This window comes from Staurois parvus, unplaced genomic scaffold (assembly GCF_062004578.1).
Source record: "Staurois parvus isolate SC_StPar_1 unplaced genomic scaffold, SC_StPar_1.0 ptg000225l, whole genome shotgun sequence".
In the NCBI taxonomy this organism is placed as follows: domain Eukaryota; kingdom Metazoa; phylum Chordata; class Amphibia; order Anura; family Ranidae; genus Staurois; species Staurois parvus.
Genome location: NW_028318021.1, coordinates 2,134,840 through 2,140,839, shown reverse-complemented (window position 1 = coordinate 2,140,839; position 6,000 = coordinate 2,134,840). Strand labels below are relative to the sequence as shown.

At 38.9% G+C, this 6,000-nt stretch overlaps 1 protein-coding gene across 1 annotated transcript in view; it reads left to right on the top strand.

Moving 5' to 3' along the window:
* Nucleotides 1-805: 805 nt before the first annotated feature.
* LOC149460562 (tetraspanin-11-like) overlaps nucleotides 806-6,000 on the top strand; it is a 123,357-nt gene continuing 118,162 nt past the window's right edge. Inside the window, exon 1 of the mRNA XM_089679473.1 lies at nucleotides 806-986. The gene's annotated coding sequence lies outside the window, so the exon portion shown is untranslated. The remainder of the gene's footprint in view (nucleotides 987-6,000) is intronic.

The following is a 6,000-nucleotide window of genomic DNA, read 5'->3' as shown; positions in this document are numbered from 1 at the left end:
GCATGTAAAGCACTGCATAAATTGAAGGTGCTATGGAAGTACCTGAAATAAAATAATAATATTGGTGCTTGTCAGATGTGGGCATGGTCTACCAAAGGTTGTCAAACTAGGGAGGAGTTAGCATTTTACTAAATGTAATGTTTTCTGTTTAATTAAAGTCTCTTGTCATTTTATCCCTGTATAGTCATGTACCTCTGCATATATGATTTGTTTCTAGAAAATACTTTAAAGCACCCTTTCCTCTCAATGATAATGCTGCTTCATTCCCTCAATCTGCAGTGTTCTCTCCCGGCATAGCTGAGTAAAGGCCACACCCCTCAGCAAAACCACCTTCATACTGACTTGTGCAGTAAAGAAGAAAGAGGTATGGATAAACAGGTTAGTTACTGAGAACTGGCCGGACATATTTTGATACTCCTCATATCTGATGTATAAGAAAAATTGAACTATGACTAAGAAAATGGTGGTTGGCTGAGAGTCATTGGGCATTGTGATTCCACAAACAGCCATCACAAATGTGTCTAAGAAGGACTAGTAGCTGAAATCTGACCGTAATTTTGACACTCTACTGTATAGTTCATTCAAAGCAAAGATTTAGTCAAATGGGTCATACACACTTTGCAAGCAATTCAGAATATTTTGGCACTATAGATGATGGATAATCAAAATGGGCTTCTATGTCTACCACTAGATGGCAGTACCCAACTGACATGACATGCAATGTCAAAAAGTTGGAAGGTGCTCAAGTAAAGTTGATTTAACCTTCTCCACTGTTCTTTGAATGTATTATAATACCACAGGATCTTCCTCAGTCAGCTTAATGATGAGACACTCGTTAAAAGCTGCTGTCTCATGCTTAGTGCAACCACTGCCTCTCAGAGAAAAAAAAAAAGAAACAGAAAACAGCATTGATTAAACCGTGTTTAGCTCGGCTGCCGCAGAGGATACATGCAACTGTCGCCTGCTTCAATAAGCACAGGTTAAGGGTAAGTGCAAGCACGGCAGCCTTATATTTGACATCTTTTATTTGATGGTTTTACTGTTTTAGGGTTTTTGTTATTATGTAACAAATAATGAATAGATTTAATATGAGTGGTGCTCCTTACAGACATGCCTACATATCGCTGCAATATACCAGGGAGAGGATTCTTATCTGAATTTATTTATCACTTTCAAGTTCAGAAGATAGAATGATGCTTGTTGATTGGTTGTTAGGAGGGACTGTCCTTTGAGCAGCTTTAATTACCATCTTGAGGACTGGTTTACATGCATGGCTTGGTGTGTGGACCCGCACTTTGCCACTGAAATCAATTAAAATGAAATCTGTAACTCAATGTGTTTAAAACACGTCAATGCAGTGCGTGTTAACAGATGCGTTTTGGTGTAAATGTAGGCTATATTTGTGTTTCCTGTGATTTCTTCCACTGACAGTAATTATAGAATGTGTATTACATCCCTTATGTTTTACTATATATTCGTTTTTGTTTATTGTTTTATTTATAGTAAACATGCCGCAACCAGGAAAAATCAAACTGAGCATATGGTAAAAAATGTATGAGCATGACTTTTCCTGCATGTCAATATAATCATGTATATCCACAGATACAGGCAGCTGACGTCATGGGAAAATATCAACTTCTTTCTACAATGCCCTAAGGACTTGTTTTCACATGTGAAGAGCGATCTGCTGTGGAGCACTTTTCAAAGAGCAGCGCAGGTGCAACTCACAGGCATTCAGGAGGTGTTACTGCTGAATGCCTGTTTTTTTGTTTTTTTGACACCCAAACAGGTTGCTTAAATGGGAATATCTCCCAGCAACTGCAAGCCTAGCAGTTGGCCTGTGGTTACGGTGAAGCCCAATTCACTTGAATATGTCATGTTTGGTGGTGGTACTGCCTGCCAAATGCAACATGGGGATCATTTTTTCTGTGCTGCGAAGCAAAGTATCATGGCCATGGCAAGTGTACACCCCCATCTAGGTGCCTTTGCAGATTAAAGTGGTTGTGACGGCTTAAGGTTTTTTACCTTCATGCATTCTATGAATGAAGGTAAAAAACCTTCTGTGTGCAGCAAATCCCTTGCCCCTCAATACTTACCTGGGCTCCATCTTGATCCAGCAATGTGCACGACAGCAGCGGTTCCCTGGGGACTCTCCCTCCTCATTGGCTGAATCAGCAGCAGGAGCCATTGGCTCCTACTATTGTCAATCACAACCAGTAAGCCAATGATGAGAGAGCCTGATCAGGTTCCAGATAGCAAGCTGCTTGGTATGTGGCCACTTGGCAGGAGGGAGGGTTCAGCAGCTCTGACGGGGGACCCAAGAAGAGGAGAATCTGGACTGCTCTGTGCAAAACCACTTCACAGAGCAGGTAATTATGGCATGTTTGTTATTTGCCTTTAATATCACTTTAAGGTCGAAGGATGTTGGGGGAAGGGTAAAAACATGGCTCATATTTTTAAAACTAAGCCTTACTTGGCCTTGTCCTTCAACATCCCTATTGACTAGTTAGGCAGCCGAAGAGACCAACAGGATGACCAAAGAGAAGGGAGGAGGTGGGGCTGAGCTCAATATTGCAGGAAATGATTTGCATCAGAGGTCAGCTGCTTGTATATCTTGATGTAATAATCAATTTGACATGTGGAGTTCATTGGGTATTTCAATCAAATGTTCTGTTCAAATTTTCAGCAATTAATTCAGGTTGGTTTTAGCATTTTAATTTGAGTTCTGTGCTCGCTACATGTTTCTCGTGGGTAACATGACATGCAGCTAAACCCTCCTTTTCTGCAATAAGCCAGACTGAATTTAATATTGAAGCTTTATTAACAAAACAGGGTGAGTGAAACTATTGTAAAAACAGATAAGAAGTACATAAAATCAATATATGAAACATACAAATGCAATGAAATGATTAGGCTGTGGATGACAATAAGTCTATGCTCACCAGTGATGCTGCCTGTAGGGGATGTAAGTTCAGTCCATGACATGTGCTGCAGAGAATTATGGCTGGTTCCTTTCCCTCAGTTCTTAAAAAAATGAAGTCTGAGTTCCCATGATGCACCTGCTTCCTTATGTTAGAATGAAGGTGTTTTATTAAGGCCAGTCTCCATCTTTTGTAAAACAGTTTTATTTTGTAAACTGAATTTATTTTGGTCTCCAACTAGTGGCCAAAATTTAATATTGCAGGTTGAATTTCCTTGCTGGAGGCAGAACAGTTAGATTGATATGTTTTATAGTACGTTTGTTTGTCATTTCAATTTATGTTAAATGACTGATAAAGCTTTACCATAAGTTAGTAATACACAAAGAAAGAAAGGAACATTTTTGTAACACTTTGCTGATAACATAATCATAATCAACCCATTATCGTTGCTAAAGTATTAATAATGCTTTAAAACCTGATAAATAAATAAAAGGCTGATACAAATTATAATCATATCTTGCAAGACCATCTTCCCCAGGTCCCATCATTGATGTGTAGTATATGTCAGTCTCTCTTAAGAAGCAATTACTGATTAGACTGTACAGGGCTCTCAATGCATGTCCTCAACTATATTCACTTTTTTAAGAGAACATGAGAAATCATCAATAGTGTGAAGCCATTTAAAGACCAACCAATATAAAATCACCTATTTCATCCATGTATGTTAAACCACCAACGTGTCCAGAAGCAGACAGGGGGGCTGCAGGGGACAAGTGAAAAGCTACATCCAGACTCAATTGGGTTGATTCACTAAAATCAAATACATTGTTCACTTTACAAGCAAAGTTGCAATTTGCATGGGAATTTGCCCCGGAGCTTAGGGAGTGTGGTGAAGCTTCACTTTGCAAATAATACCCAATCACATGCAAGGAAAATAGAAAACAGCATTTTTGCTTGCACATGGTTGAATGATGGCAGTCAGCGGAACTAAAACTAAAAAATTATATATAAATTAATTTCATAAAGTCCAATGTGCAACAGTGCAAAGATTGTGAATAAGGTCCAACAGAAAATAAGATGAGCAATATACTCTCCTTCCAAGTAGCTTGTAGTTATGTAGCTGGGATCCTGCAGCTTCTCTATGAGTCTGTATAAATATAAGGGTTTCTCCCTCCTTGAACCACTCCAATTCTCTATATATCCTCGTATGACCCATGAAAGAAAGGAAATGAAAATATGGTGCCTTATCCAAGAGGTATAAAAACAGCCTTTAATGTGCTCCCATATTGCACTCACATTATTCTGATAAAAATGCGCTTGTAATAACAATAAACCTCTGCATGCGGTGAGAATCAGCCTCGTGGGTGTGTTAACACATACCGTCAGTACTCGCCGTGTTGATGGTCAGATGCGTGGTGATGTCACTGCCCCTCCCCAACGCGTTGCGCCACAGGGAAAACGTAGCTTTGTCTGGGGGATGTAGTAAAACGTTAGTAAAACGTTGTTATTACAAGCGCATTTTTATCAGAATAATGTGAGTGCAATATTGGAGCACATTAAAGGCTGTTTTTATTCCTCTTGGATAAGGCACCATATTTTCATTTCCTTTTCTTCATGGGTCATACGAGGATATATAGAGAATTGGAGTAAGGAGTGGTTTAAGGAGGGAGAAACCCTTATATTTATACAGACTCATAGAGAAGCTGCAGGATCCCAGCTACATAACTACAAGCTACTTGGAAGGAGAGTATATTGCTCATCTTATTTTCTGTTGGACCTTATTCACAATCTTTGCACTGTTGCACATTGGACTTTATGAAATTAATTTATATATAATTTTTTAGTTTTATTTAGTTATATTGATTATATATTGCAATTGGATTTATTTATATATTTAATATATTTCTGTATCCATATACGGGTATTTCACATTTGGTGGCACTTTGTGTGATCACAATTTAATCCGTTAAGGTGATGCAAATCACAAGTTGGTAGAACCTTTATACAACACAGTATTGAATTTGCACATGCATTATGCACTTTTTATTGTTATGATAGTATTAGAGCGCGGTAACCATTTATTAATTATTTTCCATTTAGTGCACATTATATGAGGGTGAGCAAGGAAACCAGCAACCTAATACACTTATTTATATATTGACTCCAGTGGCTCACAAGTTTAATTACTAAATAACAGTCAGCAGAACTACACTTCATTCCTTAATCTCTGGGGTTAAGCCTCTTGCAGAGTGCAACTGCACTTGCAAAGTGAATAGTCCATTTGCCTCTAGTAAATAAACCCCAATGTATTCCCAACAAACAGAAGAAGATCACATTACCTCACAATGAAAAGTGTCTACTTGATGATTCTATGAGGTTGAATATGGAAAGGTAAATATGCTGTTCACTTTGCAAGGGAATTTTACCTTAGTTAAGTGACTGTGGTGAAAATCCACCTTGCACAAAATACCCAATTATGTGCAAGGAAAAAAAACATTATCTTTGATTGCACCTGATTGGATAATGGAAGTCAGCATAGTTGCACCTCATTCACTAAGCTAAGGGAACATCCCCTGCAAAGTGAACAGCCTATTTGCCTTTAGTAAATCAACCCCAATATATCTCCAAGGTTTTACATAGAGTCACCTCTCAGTTACTGACCATTGACTTAACTAGCCATAAATATCATATCAATGATGGGATATCAATGTTGTAAAGAAAAGGCCAGGAACTGTATGCAGAGTATAAGTGTAGGGCCTGCATGGCTAAGTTGGCTGGGAAGGCTAAAGCTAGCCAGTTTAATTGGTTAGTTTTAAAGTAGATGATAAAGTTTACCTTATTGGTGGACAAAAAGGTAGGCAGGGTGTGGCTGGGAGTGGCAGCAGTGGTCTGGTAGAAGGGAGGAGTTCCTAGAGGGTCAGTGGGAGCCTAGTCAGTGGAGAAGACACTTGCCCCCCCCCCTCCCTCCGTCCCTCCATTCATTTTTTCTTTTCTGAGGTCATTAACCGCTTAACCTCCCTGGCGATATGATTATGTCAGGAATTTTGTACCAAAAGCGGTACAATTGTTTTGCATGGTA